Source organism: Triturus cristatus, chromosome 11 (genome assembly GCF_964204655.1).
Source record: "Triturus cristatus chromosome 11, aTriCri1.1, whole genome shotgun sequence".
Lineage (NCBI taxonomy): Eukaryota > Metazoa > Chordata > Amphibia > Caudata > Salamandridae > Triturus > Triturus cristatus.
In genome coordinates, this window is record NC_140594.1 from 812,677,367 (window position 1) to 812,698,642 (window position 21,276).

Consider the following 21,276-nt stretch of genomic DNA (forward strand, 5'->3'; position numbering starts at 1 on the left):
CCCCCCCCCCCAGAGTGGGGAGCAAAAGGGAAAAAAATTCAAATTCCTCAAATGTCTCTTTTTGCACCAAGTCAATGGTTAATGCTGGATTCTATAGGGGATGGCTGGGAATAGAACACATGAAATAGAAGTGTTATCATTGAATGTGAATGGGCTCCTGGTGAAGGGAAGGTGGGAGAGAATATTGCAGTATTTAAAGGACTGTCCTGCACAAATTATTATTCTTCAGGAGACATCTTACATAGGGAGAAAGTAGAAAGTTTTTCAAAGTAAAGAGATGGATTTCACATGCAATATATACAAGGCAGTCAGCAGTTACAAAGCGGGGTTGCACTCTTGGTCAAACAGGGTATGAATATCTCGGTAGAAGGCAGTGGTTCGACTATTGCAAGAAGATGGCTTGTGGCAAGGGTAAAAATCTTTAGGCAGAATTACACGTTGGTTGGCTATTATGACCCGAATCAAGATGATATAGGTCCATTGGATGAATTAGTCAATAAGCTTGTGGACTTTCCAAACCGGATTATGATGGCAGGAGACTTTAATACAGTTTTGAACTATAAATTGGATAGATCTCTGAATAGCAGAGCAGTAGTAAATCCTAAAATGTATGAGGTTGCGACTAGCGATGGCCCAGTTGGGGCTCTGTGATATATGGCGATGTGAGGCTGGGTCGCGGTTAGGTTTTACATATTATAATAAAAAAATACAAACATCAGTCACGGATTCTTTCTTGTAGACCAGGTCTTGAAGGATAGTGTGTTGGAGGTTAAACATATAGGGGTACACCTGTCGGATCACTCTGCCATATTACGCCACATGAAACTAGAGGAAGGGGTTGCCGGTTCAAGATGGATGCTAAAATCGTACAATTTTACTTGGAACGGAAGCTGTTGAGACTTTAAGAGAAGAAACAAAGGAGTTTCTTGGGAGGAACTTGGGCTCTGCTACGATTGGGGTAGTTTGAGACGCATACAAGGCCTACTTGAGAGGTAGACTAGGTACTTTAGCGGCTGGTAAAAAGCGAGCATATCATAAAAGGGTTCTGGATCTAGAAAAGCAGATTCATAAGATGGAAAGTGTTTTGAGTAAACCAGGAAACTTAGAAGGCTTTGAGAAGAAGCTGGCGGAAGTAAAAAATTTAAGGAAGAGCCTGTCTGGAGTTTTACAGGACAGAGTTAAGGAGAAATGGGAGGCTAGTCAGATAGCACATTTTGAATATGGCGAAAGCTGTAGTAAATTACTAGCTTGGAAGGCAAAGAGTGATCAAGTCAGGAACTTGGTTAAAAGATTAGAAGTGAAGAGTCGGGTTTGGTCTTGAGTGAGAGTCAGGGAATCAAACAAGCTTTTCACAGACACTTTGGGAGAGCCTATAGGAAGACCAGGTGGTCTCGGAGGATGAAGTGCCGAAGTGCTGACTTGGTTAAACCAAGCAGAGTCACTAGCAGATGAGAAAATGGAAGGGCTAAACAAGGAGATCAGTATTGGTGAACTAGAGAAAGCTATCAGGGGGGGGGGGTAAAAAAGGGAAGGACCCAGGGCCGGATGGCCTACCGCATCAGGTCTATAAAGCCCTAGCTAGCACTTTAACTCCCATACTTATGCATCTCTTCAATGCAATACTCCTGACGGATACTGCAATGCCCGATTCCTGGAATGAGGCCCCTATAACAATCGCCAAGCCTGGGAAGTGTCCAAAAAGTGTTGACTCTATAGTCCCATTTCACTCAAACTATGACTACAACCTCTTTGCAAAAGTGATGGCAGGGAGATTAAATCGGGTCATGTCGCAGTTAATGCATGAAGATCAAAAAGGTTTATTAGGGAAGGGCCCTGAAAGAGCTGACGTACTCGCTCATTGGTTCTATACATATGGCTACAGCGTATGAGCTTCCCTTGGCGGTAATAGCGTTGGACGCTGCTAAAGCATTTGTCCGCGTAAACTGGGTGTATTTACAGACGCTGGTTAAACATCTTAATTTGGGTACCAATTTTTGCAGAGTTCTGAAGGAAATCTACTCTGCGCCGGTAACCAGGGTTTTGGTTAACGGGGGACTGACAGAGCCTGTTCAAATCATGAGGGGTACTAGGCAGGGCTGTCCCCAGCCCCACTTTTTTTAATCTTTATATCGAGCCGCTAGCTAGGAGAATAAAGGGTAATAACGATATTCTACCTTTTGAATTCAATGGTTGGAGTAGGAAGATAGGGCTCTATGCAGATGATATTTTAATTTTTACAACTAATTTGCAAAAAACCTTGAGCTGTGTCTTGGAAGTAACAACAAAGTTGGGGAAGGTGTCACGTTATGACATTAATAAGGAAAAAGCGGAAGTGATGGCTTGGAATATGGAGACGGGAGGGATAAAATGTAAGAAAGAGATAAGAAATCTAGGAGTTAGGATCACTCAGAATATTGCAGACCTCACCAAGGTACATTTTGGGAGAGAAGGAAGTAAGTGTCTGCTTGAAGGGTTGGATGCATCTTCCGTTAACGCTATATGGCAGAGTTAACCTAGTGAAAATGATTGTTCTTCCAAAGTTAACCTTCCTGTTTGATTCTATTCCATTATCTTTTAGAAAGAGTGGTTTATGAAATTACAGATTGAGATCAGCTCATTCATTTGGGCGTCCAAAGGGCCGCAGATAGCCTGGAAAAAACTTAGGAGGAGGTTGGTGAAGGGGGGGGTTTAGCACGACCTGATTTGTTGTTTTATTCCTGGGCGTTTTTATTAAAAAATGGCAGAATGTTGCTTGACTCTCCCACAAAATCAGATATAGGCAGAATGTTTGAGGCAATGTTGAGGAAAGAGAAGGGAGCTGAATGGGGGTTCATGTACAAATACGCAGATCTGAAATATTTCAAGAACGTTTGGCAACCTTTTTTTTTTTTTTTGAATTCTTTTTATTGAACATGTGCAGCATTATTCAACATAGGTACAGCTCCATACGGTCAATGACAGGGAATACAGCGACATCAAGGTACGTAGAATTGGAAGAATACTACATGTTATGGTGAGGGGGGACTGTTACATTCGGGGTCACCAGGTGGGGCACATATGTAGCCTCGATATACATTCCAAGGTGACTAGATCTTGGACCACTTTCTCGGACAGTCCCTAGCTGTGTAGACTGTCTTTTCCCTCAGCATGCACCAGTCTAGGTCCGCCTCCCAATCTGCGACCCTCGGGGGCAATGTTATCCCCCAGTGTTGGCGATATTTCTTTTAGCAATCATGCATCCCAGTGTGACCCCTTGCGTGGCATGTGTATTTAGGTCAGTGGGTTCCCAAATATTAAGGCGGCATCTGGGAGCTTCAGGCCGTATGTCGAGCTCCAGTACCTGGCTCATAATGTGATGGATGTCTTGCCAATAAGCCTGTATTGGGTCACAGTGCCATATTATATGGATAAATGTGTCCATCTGGGTGCATCCCCTTCTACAATACCCATCTGTTGAGCCACCCATGTGCATCAATTGGGGCCCCGTGATATAGATTCTGTGCAGTATTTTTAGTTGCAAAAGTCGGAGGTGCGCCGGGATGGCAACCATTTTGGGGGAAGAGACAGCAGTGTGCCAGTTTGTCGTCTAGCACAATACCGTCCTTAACCCATTTCTCTCGTAGCAGCGCCAGTGGGTCGTCCATATTATTAATGAGTTTCCTATATGTTAGGGAAATGGCTCTCTCGGGCAAATATCCGTCAAGCAGTCGGTCTTCTAGCGGTGAATATTCGGGTGGGGAGGTGTCACGAGGTAATGCCGCCTGCAGTGCGTGACGGACCTGCAAGTAGCGGAAATGCTCCGAATCAGCCATGGAATATTGAAGTTGGAGAGAGTCAAAGGACTCGATACCGTTTTTGTCCCACAAGTCTCTAATGCACGAGATGCCAATTAGGTCCCATTTGTCAAAGCCCCGTGAGTTGCCCAAATCCCCAAGTCTCTGGGAGTCCCACAGAGGCACGGACAAAGTCAGTTTGTTAGTCCAGCCCAACGAAGCAGTTGCCGTATGCCAGATGTGGACAGAGTGTCTAGTGGGGCCAGTGAGGGGGTATCTGTTTGGCTTGGAGTAGAGGGTCCTGGCGAAGGAACTGTTGGGAAGGAGCAGTTAATCCATACCAAACCCAGGATCATCAGGCCTCCCATACTTACTATGGTTTATCGCCGTTAGGTGTGAGGCCCAGGCCCAGTAGTATTTCTTTATATCAGGCAATCCAATCCCCCCATCGAACCAACCGAGGGTGAGTTTTAAGAGCGATACGGGGTCTCTCATTCCAAAGTGGGTCTCGCTGAAGACCCTCTATTTGTTGGAAGTAGGAATTTGGTACTGGGTCTGCCGAGTTTTGTAGGACATAGAGGAAGCGGGGCAGGGACATCATTTTGAAGGGGCCGCTTTGCCCAGTAAAGAGAAGGGGAGCGATTTCCAGTTAGTGATGTCTTGCTTTAGGCGTATCGGGGGAGCCAGATTGCGGGCGAACTGGAAGGAATCTGTCAAGTGAAATGAAAATGCCCAGATATTTGAAACCATCCGAGACTATCGGTATGGGACAGTATCGGGGTATTGGGGGGGTCCTTCCTGTTTAGGACGTAGATGAGAGATTTTTGCCAATTAATGCCAAAGCCAGAATATCTACCAAAAATGGAAAGGATGTCAAATAGTGCGATAAGGGATCTTTTAGGGGATGCAAGGTAAAGCAGTATATCGTCCGCATATAGCGATACTCGGTCCTCGGAGTCAGCCGTCCATCGCAGCCCGCGAATCATTATGTCCCTGCGGATCCATGCTGCGAGGGGCTCGAGGGCTAGGCAAACAGAAGTGGAGATAGGGGGCATACCTGGCGGGTCCCTCGGCTGAGTAAAAAGGGATCGGATCTCCTATTGTTTACGACTACTTGAGCCATGGGGGCGGTGTAGAGCAATCATGCCCATTGGCTAAAGCCAGGTCCAAATCCTAATTTCGTGAGTACCGCGAAGAGACAGGGCCATTCAAGCGTGTCAAAGGCCATCGTGGCGTCTAAGGAGACCACAATGGCGTCCTCGCACAAGGTAGACGCCCTGCCCAAGACCCCATGTAATCTGCAAAGATTGAGGGCAGTGTTTCGCAGCGGCATAAATTCCGATTGATCAGGATGTACCAGGCCTCCTATTACTTTGATCAGTCTATTGGCAAGCACCTTGGCCAATATCTTAGGCTCTGCGTTCAGCAACGAGATTGGTCTATAGGAGGCGCAGTCAGTTTTGGGTTTCCCTTCTTTGTGGAGCGCAACGATAGTCGCGACTCGCTGGTCCAGGGGAAGCGAGCCCTGCTCAAGACTAGCTTCGAACATCGATTTCAGATATGGGGCAAGTCTGTCTGGGCGGAGTTTGTAAAGTTCGATCGGTATGCCATTGGGGCCAAGGGCCTTGCCTGGGCGGAGTATCCTGATTGCAGTTGCAATCTCGTCCGCTATAAGGGCGCTATCCATGAATGCGCGGTCACCATCATACAGTACCGGTAGAGATATATCCCGTAGCAAATCAAAGGAGTCCGCTTCGGTATGTGGCGCTATGGAGTGATAAACCGCACGGTAGTGGGCCGAGAAGCTGTCTACTATTTCTTGGGGATCGACTATGGCGGGTCCAACAGGATTTTCTAGTTCAGGGACAAGTCGGCTAGCCTGCTCCTTTTTATCCAGCCAGGCGATTAATTTCCCAGCCTTGTCACCCCAGTCATACACCCTTCCTAATTTGCACTGTCCTAAGATCTTAGCACGGTCGGTAACCAGGGCTCAATATTGCTCCTGTTGGAGTTGCAGAGCGTGAAGAGCTTCCGGCTAGGGGTCAGGGCCAAGGTCATTTTCCAGGCGATAGATGGTTTGTTCATCTCGGAGACCGCCACTAGCCTGTCATTTTTGGACCCCGCTATTAAGGAAAGAGCTTCGCCTCATACCAACACTTTGAAGGCTTTCCATAGTGTCTGCGGGGAGTCAACCGAGTGCTCATTATCCAGAAAGTAGTTATCAATGGATTTGAGAAGGCCGGTACGTATTTTAGGGCACTTGAGGTGCCAGGGATTGATTGGGGCAATGCGCCCCACCGAGGAGTCGTCGAGGACAATGTGGGCCCAGAGGGGAGAATGGTCAGATATGCCTCTGGCCAGGTGTCGTATCTAGTGTATGTTCTTCACCTGTGGGGCGGGGACTATGATGTAGTCCAGCCGTGAGAGGCTGTTATGGGCACCCGAATGGAAGGTGTATTGAATCTGGTCAGGGTGGTAAGCCCGCCATCAGTCCTCAAGTCCCATCGCCTCCAGAAAACTAGAGAAAGAGCGTGCGGTGGGTGGCAACGTGCGTGGGGGGTGTGTCTAGTGTACCTGATACCACAGAGTTGAAGTCTCCCCCGATCACCAGAGGTCCCTCTGGCAACGTCAACAGCACTGCACTGAGGTCGGAGAATGTGGTGGCCTGTAATCCCGGTGGGGCATAGACTGACATGAAGGTGACCTTTGTTCCCACTCAGTGTGATTGGAAGTAGGCAAAAAGGGGAATGATTTCTTTTGCATGATCCCGACCCCTCTAGAGTTAGATGCAAACCCCGAGTGGGCGTGCATGGTGTATCCCCATCTATGCATGACTTTACAAGTGTGCCCAATGAGGTGGGTCTCCTGGAGTAGGACAATGTCCGGCGACAACCTCCGAATCTGTTGCAATACTATACTACGTTTTATTTTGTCCCCCAACCCATTCACATTCCAGCTTAGGATTCTGACTTTATTGTTACGCCACACTCCCATGTATGGTGTTGCGGAGAGTGGGGTTAAGACCCCTCAGGAAAAGGAACTGCACCATAGTCATAGCAATACTTGCAACAAACACAAACCAATTAAACAAAAAAAAAACCCAGACCAACTACCCCCCACCCTGCTCCCCTGCCCTTCGGGTTCAAAACTGCCCATTAACAACTTGCAGAGTGCCTGTCGCCCTAGAAATTCAAGGAAAGAAGGGGCAAAACAATCCAGGGGGGAAAAGCAGGGAGCTCCACGCCCACGCCAACAGTATCTATGTCACACCATAAGCATTACGTCAACGTGTGTCCGGTATTATGTCATTAGTCCCACTTTAAGCTGGTAACCAAGGACCCCTCAACCCCCCCGATCCCCCCCACCCCCAAAGCCGCAGCACAACCTGTCCTCTTTGAAGCGTCCCCTCAGGTAGGTGTGAAGTCCCCAGGGCCGCCGGCTCTCCCCGTCCCAGAGGTCTTGGTGTCTCGATACTTGACCCAGTCGGCCACATCCTCAGGCCGGTCAAAAAACCAAGCTCGCCCCTCCGCCTCTACTCTGAGTCGGGCCGGAAACAGCATAGAGTACTTGAGGCCTTTCTCCGGGAGGACCCGCTTGATAGAGATAAAAAGTCTCCTCTGTTTCTTTACTCTTCGCGTAAAGTCTGGGAAGAAGGAGATTTCTGCGTTTTCATATCGGCGGTCGCGTTGGGGAGCACTTCCAGGCCCTTCAGGCTCTCCGCGGGGTCGAGGGCACCACCGGCCCTCCGGATCAGCACAAGACTCGGCCACACTGCGTCCAGCAGCCGGGGGGGGGGGGGTTGAAGTGCTCCCGCACCTTTGCACAGGCCGTGTATTCAGCGGTGGGGAGGGAGGGTCTGCGTCAGTCCCCACATCGGCCGCAGCCGCCACTCGAGGACCCGGCTTCCGGGAGACAAGCAGGCCGCACTCTTGCGGCGGCCCCCACCACTTCGCCGTCACTCCTCGGTGCACCGGGTCACAGCAGGGAGGTTCCGCTATCGATCCGACACGCGGGATCGCTTAAGGGTGCTTCAGATATGTAGTCAGGATAGTTAGGGGCTGATTTGGGCTACGGTGCTCGCGCGCTACGCAGCCATCTCCAGTCCCTGCTTGGCCACGCCCCCAGGTAACATTTTTTAAGTGGCTTGGAAGAACTGAGGTATAAAATCAGGAGAACTTAAAAAAATTCCGTATTTCAGTCAGTGGTCTCCGATATGGGATGCACCAGGTTCTCCGGAATGGACCAAGGACATACTAGCATTACCTCTAAAACAGGCGGGTATACTAAGGTGGAAGCAGCTATTGCCAGAAGGTCAGCGGGTCTGTTGCGAGAAGGAAATAGGTCAAAGGTTATCAAGGTTTAAGTTCCTCCAGATTCAAAGTTGGTACCGGGCGTCCGGCGAAAAATATAGGAGATTTTAATGAATTTGAGGAAAAACTGCTGTCCGGGGCTCTGTTCAAAAAGGAAGTTGCAATGTGGCACTGCCTGATCCTAGAGCTGGACTATGGGGCCTTCACCTTACAAAAGAATCTGTGGGGAGGATGCTTGCTAGAGACTACATTGAAAGACCAATGGCAAGTATCAATGTCTATGCTTTATAAAACCGTGAAACCTGCATATCTGAGGAGGAACCATCTTTTTACTATGCACAGGGCTTACTGGACGCCGCAAAGGCTATCCAAATTCGGATCTGAAGGAGAGGTGGCGTGTCCCAAGTGTGGCAGTTTAAATGAAGATAATCTGCATATGTTTATTTACTGCCCGAAGATTCAGCCATTCTGTGAGTTATAGTCTGTCCAGTAGATTAAACCTACAGATTAAGGGAAGCGCTGTAATGGTTATATTTGGAGGCTTGATCTGCTTTGTACTGTACCAAGGACAGCAAAAAACTGTTTTATGCAATGCTCTTGGCACGTAAGGAGATTTGCAAACTATGGGTATCTGTGACTCCTCCAACCGAAGATGGCTGGTTAAGATCTATGAGATATACTACTAAGCTGGATTTTTGGAATCTGGGGAAAAAGAAATAATTGATTTGGACTCCCTTTCCGACATGGTACGACCAACAAATTGGGACTCTAGAATAAGGGTCCAATGATTGAGCCTTTATCTGCCTCACCTGGTCCAGTCTTCCCTGTGAGAACAGGGATATGTGGGGAAATAGTGTTCAGAATGGAAACTAAGGAATAGCTCTCTTTTTATATCCTAGGGCGCCATCGAAGAGGATATACTTTGTTTCTCTTTCCCAGCAAATGAGGTTGAAATAACCCAGGGTTGGCATCGTTGGTCGAAGAGTAAAAATTAGGCAAATGAATACAAAAAAATAAATAATCACAAATTCATTCCCATATTTAGCATAACATATATATTGGTTCATTTATCTTAAAAGGTGCCAGTAATAAATGTTTTGAAAGGCATTTAGCGACAATTGATAGCGTGTCAACATTATAATAATATTCCAAGAGCGTTCCTTCGTAATGATAATGACATGCAGTCGTTTTATTTATCTGGACATTTATTTCTAGTTTTATATTTTTAAATGTTATTGTTTTTTCCACCATAGCAGGCTTAGGCCTATAATCCTTCAGAAAAAGGTATGCATACGCTGGCCTGCAACCACAGATTTATTAATCACTTTACATTCTCACCTTTAAACTGCTTACCAGGGTGTGGTAAACTGCACTTCAACAGCACATTTAGATCACGCCCTTTAAAGTACGCCGTTTTTGAGGCATTTAACAGAGTATCATGGATACCACTAGAACAGAGAACATGATGCAGCTCACCTTGTCCGTTCTGTGCTGTTGGGCAGGCAGTACACCCGAAACCACCCATTGCTGTGCATTCACACCAAGTGCCTGAAGAAATAATCCTGGACCATGCACGCCAACCCAGCCTCTACCTCAACCTGCCTGTTAGAAATGGGAATTCTGGTTGGCTAGGGCTTGCGCCTAAGCCAGGCAGAAATCACCACTAGTCAGGGCAAGGGAGTTACATGCTGAAGATGACCCCTGCTCACGCCCTTGGTAGCTTGACTGACTGACACAAACAGACACAATTATCCAAAACACATTAGATCATAATCACACAATATACACTGTGCCAACTGGCACTGGGCAATATTCACAGGGGATTATATACAGGACAGGGCCGATCGGGCCGCTGTCAGCACCACCAGAATGCAGGTAGTAAATACAATAACCCGTAACTACTGTTACCATAATGACCTCAGCATTATCGCATTAGACACCATCCTAAAATATCATAGCATGACATTAGGCATAAACACATTAGGCCCAAACCTCATTAGCATAAACATACTACGCATTAGGCATCACGTTGGGCATAAGCATATTAGGAATAAACCACATAAGCATAAACCCATTATGCAATCTCTGTAGACCTAAACATACTATACATAAACATCCCAACCATAATAGTGGCATAAAACACAGTATGTAAAATCACATTAGGTATCACCAGCATAAACACCTTATGCAATAATCATGGTGCATAACACAATGAAATGACCCCCATGCCAACTGGCCTTCCTATGGGCTCAAATGCCTAATGTCCCAAGTGTCAATGCGTAGCTGCAAACGCAGCGAAGCAAAGTGTGCAAGGCGCTGGGGTGGAGGAGTGTATCCCACTCCATCTCACGAAACAAAACGCCCCCAAAGGAAAAATGGCACTGGCACCAACTGTGCCTCTGGGCTCCCCACTAGGACTCTACAAAACAAATGGCCCCCCCAACGTTGCAGCTGCCCGCAACTGCAGCGCAGCTGTGATGAGCAATGAAGGTGCCTCGTGAGCCCCACTCTGGGACTCTGTGAAAAATCTTGTCCTCAAGTTGCCCCTGCAATGCTGCCAAACAAAAATCAGCACCCAGCACAGCCTGTTGGAGCCCCCCTCTGGGGCTCTGGAAGACAGGGGGAAGGCACCGACAATGTGCCTCGACCAACACCTCTAGACTCGCAACACAGCCCCACTCAATGGGCTCTCTCAGTACGCCTCCTGACAGGGGACAGTCACCAGCAATGTGCCTTGTGACTCCCCGCTCCTCCAGGACCTCTATGGACTCCACTGCCGGACCTCAGGCACCGGCACCCTCAGGGCAACATGTGGGGCTCACAGCTCACCAGAGCCCGCTCCAGGCGCTCTGGCTTCTCTCAGGCTCCGCCCACAGTCAGGCATCTCTTGCCTGACTTCCGGGTTGCCACAATCAATCGCGGGGGCACCTCTGGTAATTTCAAAGTGCGGGGTGGGCTCCCGCACACACTGCCGCACCAAAAATGCGGGGAGGTCACCCGCTCTTTAAAAAGGCATGAGAGCGGGGTGGGCTCCCGCCAGCAAGGCATCCGTGCGGGGTGGGCACCCGCTAAAGAGCATAAATGCGGGGTGGGCACCCACTAAAAAGCATAAATGCGGGGTGGGCACCCACTAAAAAGCATAAATGCGGGGTGGGCACCCGCTAAACGAGATAGCAATGCAGGGTGGGCTCCCGCCTCATTAGCAGCACAGGGCAATCCCTATGCTGGGTATTCCCTCTTCCACTATGGTCAGCTCAGCGCTGCGAAGCCACAAAGCTCTACCCGTCCTGGGAGAGATAGATAGTGCTCACGAGGCACTAGGTCCACAGAGTTCCGGGGGGGGGGGGGGGGGGGGAACACAGCTTGGCCCAGGCAGGCCAGAAGACCGGGCCCTCTAGGAGAGAGGCAGTCCCTTGTGGCGGTTCCTCCTGGGGCCCAGCAGCAGCAAGTCCAAGTAAGCACAGGACCAGCTCACCAAACAAGCCCTATATTTATACCACATTTCTCTTTGTCTGTAAAGCACAGGTCTGGAGCACTCTTTTTACAGTGCTTACACCCTTCGTTGGGAGATGGAGGCTCTGCCATCAGACACACGACAGGGGGGCAGAGCCAGCATTGACCTAGGCAGGCACAATCCTATATAGGGTCAGGGGACTACTACTTCAAATGCAGATGCCCTATTCAGCCTAGCACTGACTCACCCTGCCCCTCCTGGAGCCAAACACACCGCACTAGCCCCTCTCACTCCAAAGCCAGACATGCTATACACATCAGGCAGGCGGACAGACCGCAAACAGAAATGCCCACTTCTAAAAGTGGCATTTCTAAAATAGTTATAATAAATCTGCGCACACTATGGCGTAGCATTTATCATCACTATTCCAACCATACCAAAATTGACCCGGCAGCTCCTCTCATATCAGAAATTACGACTGAAACACTGGTCAGGGAATCCTCAATGCAATTGTATGGAAGGGCAGCCTCACAGTTGTGAGAAACCAAAATGGCTGTTTGTCACTACCAGGACATGTCACACACTTAAGGTACATGCTCTACCTGTTACCTACAATGCACCCTGCCCATAGGGCTAGCTAAGGTCTACCTTAGGGTGACTGACATGCAGTAAAAAGGGGGGGGGGTCCACAGACATGGCACACACTTTTAGGTGCCACGTCACAGCGGCAGTAACACTGTGCGCACAGGCCCTGCAATGGCAGAGGTCTGAGACAGGTTTGAAAGGCTACTTTGGTGGGTGGCGCAATCAGCGCTGCAAGCCCACCAGTAGCATTTAGTTTACCAGCCCCGGGTATATGGGATACGACTTTACAAGGGAATGACCGGTAAATTAAATAGGCCAAACAGGTGTAGACCAATCTTGCCATATTTAACACAGAGCACACACACTTTACACTGAACAGCAGTGCTAAGGTGCCCAGAGTCCTAAAACCACCAACACCATGTCAGAAAAAAAGGCTAGGAGAAAGGCAAAAAGTTAAGGGATGACCCTGCAAAAAAGGCCAAATACATCACTGCCTGTTTCCAATTTCTAGCCTTCTACTCCCAAACATTCTTCTGGACCGTGCTGTGTTATCATCCTTGTTGGCACACCTCTCCATCTCAAGCATGACATCCTTGATGAGCATCCACCAGGGCCCCCCCCCCGCTCATGCACAGTGCAGACCCATTCAGTGTCCTGTGCTGAGGGGCCCAACTGAAGCTCAGGCCCCCGCACCACTGGGGACAATGCGTCAACAACATGCCACGCTACTCAGTGTCTTGGAATGCATCCTGCATTCAGACATCTCACCCATTTTCACTGCTCATCCGCCACTCACAGCAATCATACTGCACTCACACCATTGTTTCCAGTCCAGGGAGGACCTGGCTTGGCAGTTGTGGCTGGACTATTCCCATGAGGCACAGGGTCAAGACTGATTTGCATATGGCAGGGTTCAAACTGGAAAGGCATGGGGAGCAAATAAACGATGGATTTAGGCCCAGATCTCTGTACTGGGGTTAATGCATGACATTGTTCTGCATTCTGTTCATCAATATTTTTTTTTGCATTTCAAAAGTGGCTAAGCTGGTCACTCTTCTACCTGTAATTGTTTCAGATTTAAAAACAAAACTGGGCCATGTGGTCCAGGGTATGCCAATAACTCTCTGAATCTGGCTCCTATGGCTGAAAGGAGCTGGTTGTGTGTGGGCTGCTGCAGCAGGGAAGAGCGGACTGAGAAAGTGGGTTGGTGTGTGAGGGAGGCTGGGCATGAGGCTCTTGGGGCATGAGCAACTGGCCTGTCCGCTGGCGTGCTGGGATGGGAGGGCAGAACAAACTGCTTACTCTGCACAACACAAATGTAAATGAGGAAGGGAAAAAAAAACATGCAAAGAAGCCTTTGCAGCATTATTGTGAATGTCTCAGCCTCTTTAAACAAGGGAACATCCTTACTGAGAAGCTCTTTTCGCCAGTATGATTAGCTTATCAATCAAAACATAGCCCACATATAGTGCGCATGCCACATTGCTTCAGCAACATTATTAGCCAACACCATTGTTGCAAACTGCCACATAATTACGTATTTTTAGATTACCTTTCTCCCCTCAATAGCCAACAGGAGTATGACCAGCAATATTTCTCGATGACAGCACACATCACCTGCCAAATATAATACTGTACTCAGGGTAACCAACATGTGGGAGGAGACGAAGCCACTCTCAGATGTGCTTCTTAAAGCTCTTTATCTCACTCTTTTAGGTTTCTTTTTGTATTCTCCCTTTGTCACTATTTTTCCATCTTTCTCTTTGCTCTTTTGTATTTTTCAGACTTTTGTTCTGAAACCAAGTCAAATGAGGAAAAATAAATGCAGGACACCAAAAAGGAGTGCAATTGGGTTCCACTTAAAACCACCGGCTCAAATTAAGCACTGTCATTAAGCCCAATATTGAGACCTGTAGATAACACCAGACTTGCCAATGAACATCTCGTTTTGGAAACTAAAATTATAACTTCAGCTGACAATGGGTTATGAGCATTTTCTGGAATTGAAATTATAAATATTTCACAAGCATATAGTTCTGCCACAAAATGGATCAATGAATTGGTAGAAGGGGTGTTGTTAATATGCTTTTTAAAGACCACCATAAGTAGCCTAGAGTGTCAAACCTTCAAAAACAAATTTGTTATATCAGGTTTTTACAATATGTTTAAATTACACAATAATGATAATAAAAGATTTATAGAGCCTAGTTACTTCATTCTGAGTGTACCCCCGCTGAAGATTCTGTTCTGGCTAAGGAGGTCAAAACTGCACCCACTATTAAAGAATTATGGTGTCTAAAGAAGCAGGTTTTTAGCTTTTTCCAGAAGATCGGTTCTGAGCATTCCGGCCTTAGAGATGGGCAGTAGTGGCTCCTTCGCAATGGCGGAGGAGCATTGCCCCACTGCCTGGCGCAGACTCTAGCATAGTTTATTTTTAGTTATCTGGCTCTGAGCCAGCTTGTGCATGGAGGGGCGGGGCATGGTAGGTGGGAGGAGGAGTGCTAGTGCATTCCCTAAGTATGCATATGTGTTTTGCCGGCCGTCACAGGCCAACCAAAACACACATGCGCACTTAGGTTTCTCCAGCACGGCTGTATTCAGGAGCCGGACAGGAGAAACCCCACAGCCTCCATGACCTCAGTGGATCGTCTTTCCTACCCGCTCAGGCTCTGCAGCATGGGGATTGGATGGGAGTCTGTCACAGCGGCTGCTGGGACCAGGAAGAGGCCAGCAGGAGTGTCACGACATGGGAGGCGGCCGGCGGTGTCCGGTAAGTTTGTTTTATTTTTACCATGTCCAGCCGTGCACGCTACCCCCACCCACCCTACCACCTTCTGTTAATGGTAGCCGCTACTGGAGATGAGGGCAGAGTTTTCCGTAATTTAGAGCCAAGAAAGCTAAAATAACATGGTCCTATTTGAGCATTCTTGACTAAGGGGATCTCTGCAAAAGCAGTTCCTGTACATCTAAGACTTCTTCTAGGATAGTAAGGTTTCACTAACTGTGTCTCGTATTGGGGGCCTTTCCCGTGAAGGATTGTATGACAAAAGCACATAGCTTTAAAAGCAGTTTCTTTGCCAACAGGAAACCCATGTAGTTTGGTAAGGGCGGAACCCATGGAGGAGAGCCTGGAAAGATATAGCAACAATCAGTTGTCACTTCTTTCTCATACGGTCTAGGAGGATAGCTCTGGCCCCATTTCTGGAAATTCTTGTTCTGCGCTATTGGCATAAGTGTTAGCCTCCCTGCCCCCTGAAGTTCGGGTCTAGTTGCATCCCTGGGGCCCTCTTACATAAAGTGCCCTAGGGGTGCAACAGACATTTGCGCCCGCTTTGCACGCCCCCGGGGCACTTTGGTATTACAGAAGGGGGTGCAGATGCTTGTGCGGCTCTTTCTGTAATACCAATAGTGCTGGTACACAAAGCGCCAGAGCTATCTTCAAGGGGCGTTCCTTCATTTGCTTGGGGGCATGCCCTTTGCAAATAAGGGAATTATTTTGCTTCTGCAACCTCTCCCTATTATCGACGTGGGTGCAGGGGAAAGAAGCCCTCATGAGGCGCACTGACAGTAACCATGCACCACCTAAAAGGTGGCGCACTGTCAGGATTCATTCCCCATAATACGGCGCATTTTCCTTCATTGAGCCGGGTGCACCATTTTAAAGGTGCACCTGGTGCAATGAAGGAAAATGCAGCGCATGTGTAATGCAGCCTCTGGATGTGTGATACAGGGCACAGATGATGGTCACAGCATCACTCACAGTTGATCGCATTGAGGCTCACTACAAATTGATCTCTAGGAGGCGAGATTCACAGAGGAACCATTTGAGCCAGATGAAGGCTCGGAAGAAGAATGCTCAGCCAATCTCTGGTTGCTGCTGACCCTGGATCTCCCTGTCACATTACTGAGTCATATTCCTCTGCTACCATTTTTAGGTCTCGCCTACGCAGCAAGCATGCGTTGCATAGGAGAGAGACCTAATGCCATCAGCACAGCTTTGGGGACAAAAACGTGCACGCGTTTCATTGCTTGCAATGGCAACGCGTGCACGTCTGGCGATTTCCTTGCGGGAGCGCGCAGCGCCATATGTTGGCACCGTATGGTCACACGCTCCCGCAAGGGAATCTCGCAGGCCTCCTCCCCTGCGCGAAAAGTAAACAAGCATTGGCATAGCCAATAGGTCTCGCTTTTGGGACCTTATTAGTAGATTTACTTTTGCTATAATCGCAGCACGTAAAGCGCGGGTGCGGCGATAATAGCAAAAGTAAAGAAATAAATGTTTTTTTCTATTTCTTCACTTTTGCTATAATCTCGGCACTCGCGCTTTACGTGCCGGGATTATAGCAAAAGTAAATATACTTATAAGGTCCCAAAAGCGAGACCTATTGGCTATGCCAATGCTTGTTTTTTGTTGTTGCAGTTTTATATAGCGCAAACTAGACCCGAAGGTAGTGGAGTGCTTTACACAAGCACCAGTTACATTACAAAAGGTCACATTTATCATTTTAGTTTTTTAGGCATAGGAGATTAAGAGATTTGCCCAGATTCACAGGATGTGGAGCCTTCGTGGAGACTCGAACCTGGATCCCCAGCTCCAAAGTCAGCACTTCAAGTCGACATTACACCACATCCTCTCTCTCTAGATCGTCTTCCGCTGTCTCTTCTTTATCACCTATCCTTCAATCCCCCTGCTCGGCACGGATGAAACACCCAGCATACTCATCGCCACTAGGACTATGTTTCCTATAGGATGCTGCGGGGAGGGGGGGGGGGGGGGGGACACAGAATCCTGGGCAGAAGCACATGAATAGCACCTAAGAAGACAGACGCCACTGACTGCTCCAGCCCCGGGGCCGTTCCCTTAGCCAGGTCTTTCTTATGATCAACTATTACAAGAAAACAATGGTTCTGTCGGGTTTGAGTAAAACAATTGCTTTGTTATATAACAAAGCAATTGTTTTACTCAAACCCGACAGAACCATTGTTTTCTTGTAATAATTCTACCCAGGTTCTGAGGGACACAGGGTCACCCCATTGCTTATACATTATATTTCTTATGATCAACAGCATAACTTTAGAAACATTTTCTTCTCATGTCTCACAAACTGAATTAATCTCATGAACATCAATTTCAACGTGCTTTGTTGGAGAGGTGTTAGTGATATCCTTCCAGCTCATAATATGCAGTCCCTTGGGTAAGTTCCCTCAGTTTACTTGGTTATAATTTCTTTAAAGCAATCACTTTGTGATGTTTGCTCCTTTCCCTATAGTGAGTGACTGGCATTTCTGACTGTATTAGCAGTAATCGCGCATTTCCGAAATTAACAGTGCCATCAGCCACGCCATGTTCCAGTCCAGTCATGACATTTTAAAAACATTGTTTTCATGTGAGACATAACATTGGTTATCTAACACGAACCAATGCCGTTTCCAGAATACAATAATTAAAGGAACGCCAAAAATTGGTAAATGGGGTCTGGAGGCTTGGAATCTTGTGTGAACTTACAGAGTGGGTGAACTCAGAGAAATATTTCAAATTTTGAAAAAGCCTCTTGAAAAACATCTTTAGGTAATTCAAATTACAAATCAATTGATCATTTGCACCAAAAGCTAGCACTCGATGTCTTTTGGTTGATAGTTCAAAAGGTTTTGAAAAAATTATCCCCTGACACCATCAGCGAAGCCCTACAGCTTCAAGCATGCGAACCTCTAGGCGCATAGAGCTGTGGGGAAGTCTTTGTAAAAGCTTTTATTTTTCTGTAAAGTTGCTCCATGCCATGCGTAAAGCCTTAACAGTCAGAATCAAATACCAACCTGGGTTTTTAAGCCCATGCTTAACAGTAAAAGCAAAACTACAGGTCCCAGAATGCAAGATGACGGTGGCCAAAAGACAGGGAATCTAAAAAGGAATCACATGTGTTAAGAGGCTACGTGGCAATGGCACCATTCATAACCCCTCGAGCCGCGAGTTTATTAGACTCTCACAGAAGGTGACCATATGGCTCCTTGTCATGGGTACAGCACGGTCCATTTCCCAGACTTTGGTTTAACGTATATCAGTGCATTCTGGGAGTGGTTTTCTGGTTCATTTTAATTTAGCTCCTTGGACTAACACACCTGATGATGATATGCAAAAGCAAAATGCAGGAATGGAAAACGGTGACCTGACAACATGCACCTATCTGGTCACCCTACTCACAACTGTTTCAACTGCTTTCACCAGCTGGGTCAGGAAAGTCATTTCTAAAAGTGATGCTCAAAGGCTGTATAGGGTTGTACAGTCCACCTCTGGAATACTGCCGGTTTTTTTACACGTGTAAGTCAAAGCATGCATTTTTTCACTCCATGTAAAAAAAAAAAAAAAAAAAGCTTACTTTATATATTGACCTTTTTTGCAATATTACAGTTCCTGCGGTCAACGTGAAAACCGGGAGCTCAGAGGTTCTGTTCTGAGCGAGTAAAGACGCCGCACTACAGGATGAACCGTAAATCACAGAAGTGGGAGGGAGCTGCGTCTTCCGGAGACTTTTATCAGCTGTTTCTGATCACTGAGGCTGACGTTGAGGCAAACGAGAGACAGGTGGACGAAAACACTTAACATTGAGTTATGTGCCCCGGAAGTAATCGTTCTGCCACCACTTGCTACTATGAGAATCATTTTGCTTTTGGTAATTCGTGATTATAAATCGTGATGTGTGTGGAGGTAGGTAACAACTGCGTGCGGCTCGCGGACACCGTCGGCGGTTTTTATTTGCAACAACTGAAGCGTCAGCCCACACTATGAGAGTGCTCTCTCGGGTTTCCAGATTAGGCTACCTTATTCTTTGCATTCTGGTACTTGAAGTTTATTGCCAATCTATGGTTGTGTTTTAGACTTGGAATATTTTAGGTGCAGATTCGTACTTATGGCAGAGAAACAATCACAGGTTCAGACTATTGCTAAGTGGCTCCTCCACGCGCCAGCTGTTGTGAAAGTAACTCCAAGATGCTACAGAGCACAGAATATATTCCAATTTAAGCTGTCGTTAAACAGATTCACGGGCATGAGAGAAGTAATTGGATCAGATTTAGGCCTAGAATTAGATTTTAAAGGACTAGACCACGGTTTGGACTGTGGGAGAAGAAATATCGGGCCCAGAAATTAGCAGAACCAAATCCAGGCACACACTGTGGGGAGACAGATTTCCAGCTACATGTTGTAGTACAGCTGATCCAAGCCCCAGCCTCTTACCACCTAACCCATGGTAAACATGTAGCAGATATAATCCTAGTATCAGGTTATCAGAAACATTTGAGCCCGGAGTCTAGCAGAAATGTCATTTACAGCTCGGAGCAAACAGAATAATACAAGTTCATCTCTCATTACTGACTAATTTGTTTAAGTGATGGCATACACCCCATGACAAATTATGATTAAGGGTCTGAGATTTCCATTTTTACAGATTTTTTCAGATAAAAACAGACAGAAAATAAAGTGTTTCCTGTCTGTATTTATGTTTAAAAATGTAAAAATACAGGAAATTGGTCTTCTTTTGAGTGCCTTTCCCTACTGTCGTTCATTAATTCAACACCAACAGCTCAGCAGATAGAGGTCATGGGGAGTTAAAAAAATAGGATGAGCCTGAGTTTTCATTAAATAACGACATATGTCAATATCCATTTGTATTATAATGCCAATATTTAGCTCTGGGTGTATTGTTATGTTATATTTGGCTGCTTAATTTACTAAAGCATGACAGGCGTCAAAGTATTTATTAGTTACATAAATATGGAAATATAACATATTACAACTTCATTTATTCACAGAACACAAAATAAATATGGATAAATGTTGATAATATGGCCACAAAATAAATATGGATAAATACAAACGCAAATGTTTAATAAATAAATACCATAAAACCGGGTCCCTAATTATGATTAACAAGACACTCTATGAAAAGAGCACACGCTTGTTGGTATATATTTATTATATATTAAACAAAATACACATTTATATATAACAAAGCCTTGTGTCTATTTAAAGAGAGTAGATCTCTTTCTATGTTGGCAGGCCGATTGTAGCCCTCCTTCTATGTCCCGCCTTTAGATGTAGAATTAGAAAAGACCTTTTGATTTTATTAAGATTATGTTTATAATATACATAAAGGGGCTTTAAACCATTGGCCTGATGTTGTGTCCTTCGTATTATACTTCCGCCCACCAAGGCATACAGCATGTGGCAATGGGCCAGCCCACTTCAGCCAGTGGCTAGCTTCATTGTCAGTGATGGCATTCAGCTTGTGCACAATGTGCACTTATACACAAAAGTAGTCCCTGTTAGAAATGGGATTTTTGATTGAGTATGCTGCACACCCTGGCCAGGCAGAACCCACCGCTCTAGTCAGGGTAAGCTACTCAAAGAAGATAACCTGTGCTCACCCTATGGTAGCTTGCATAGATCAGACAGGCTTAGCAACAGACGCAATGTGTAAAGTGTTTGTGCAGCACACTCACACAGTTACGCAATGAAAACACCACAAAAAGACTCCTCACAGGTTTATGATAAATAGCTTTCTGTATTATTAACATTAGACCAAAATGGTAAAATTCACATGTATACTTTTCAAGTTACCCTCCTTTAAAGAATCACATTACTGGTATTAAGTAAATATTGCACACAGAAGATTCTGTGAGGTTCTTTACGGTACTTTCTCAGTGCAATGATAACAATCCCAGTTGGGGATCAGGAAGTATGCATTCATAGTATCATCAAAAACACAAGGTAGCTCCAAGTCCCTCGAGACCGGTGAACTTAGTCAGGTTTAGCTGCTCATGCATGCATGCTGGCTGGTTATGTGTTTCCTTCCGGGCCCCTGCTACAAACTATACTTGGATGGTTAGAGGCTCCAAGACGGGAAGAGTGCCAAGCGTCGAGGTTGATGCTAGGAAATGGACTTGCGGGAATATCGGCAGAGTCCTACTGCAAAGGCAGAAAGGTAAAGACTTTGATAGCCCTGAGGGTTAAATCAGTGCTGTGTGTGAGGACAGGACACAGCCTATTCAAATGTAAATGTGAGCCACCTTTCCCCCTTCCTGCCCAGGAAGGCTATTAGAATGCAAAGAGTGTAGCTGTCACCTAATCTAGACGTGTTATGGAGACAGGCTGTCAGAC

General features: G+C 46.6%; 2 protein-coding genes across 2 annotated transcripts in view; both read right to left on the minus strand.

The window, feature by feature from the left end:
- LOC146785471 (uncharacterized) overlaps positions 1-18,630 on the minus strand; it is a 49,852-nt gene extending 31,222 nt beyond the window's left edge. The window contains exon 1 of the mRNA XM_085634534.1: positions 18,497-18,630. The gene's annotated coding sequence lies outside the window, so the exon portion shown is untranslated. The remainder of the gene's footprint in view (positions 1-18,496) is intronic.
- Positions 1-18,665, minus strand: part of LOC146785470 (uncharacterized) — a 110,431-nt gene extending 91,766 nt beyond the window's left edge. Inside the window, exon 1 of the mRNA XM_085634533.1 lies at positions 18,510-18,665. The gene's annotated coding sequence lies outside the window, so the exon portion shown is untranslated. The remainder of the gene's footprint in view (positions 1-18,509) is intronic.
- Between the last annotated feature and the right edge of the window lie 2,611 nt (positions 18,666-21,276).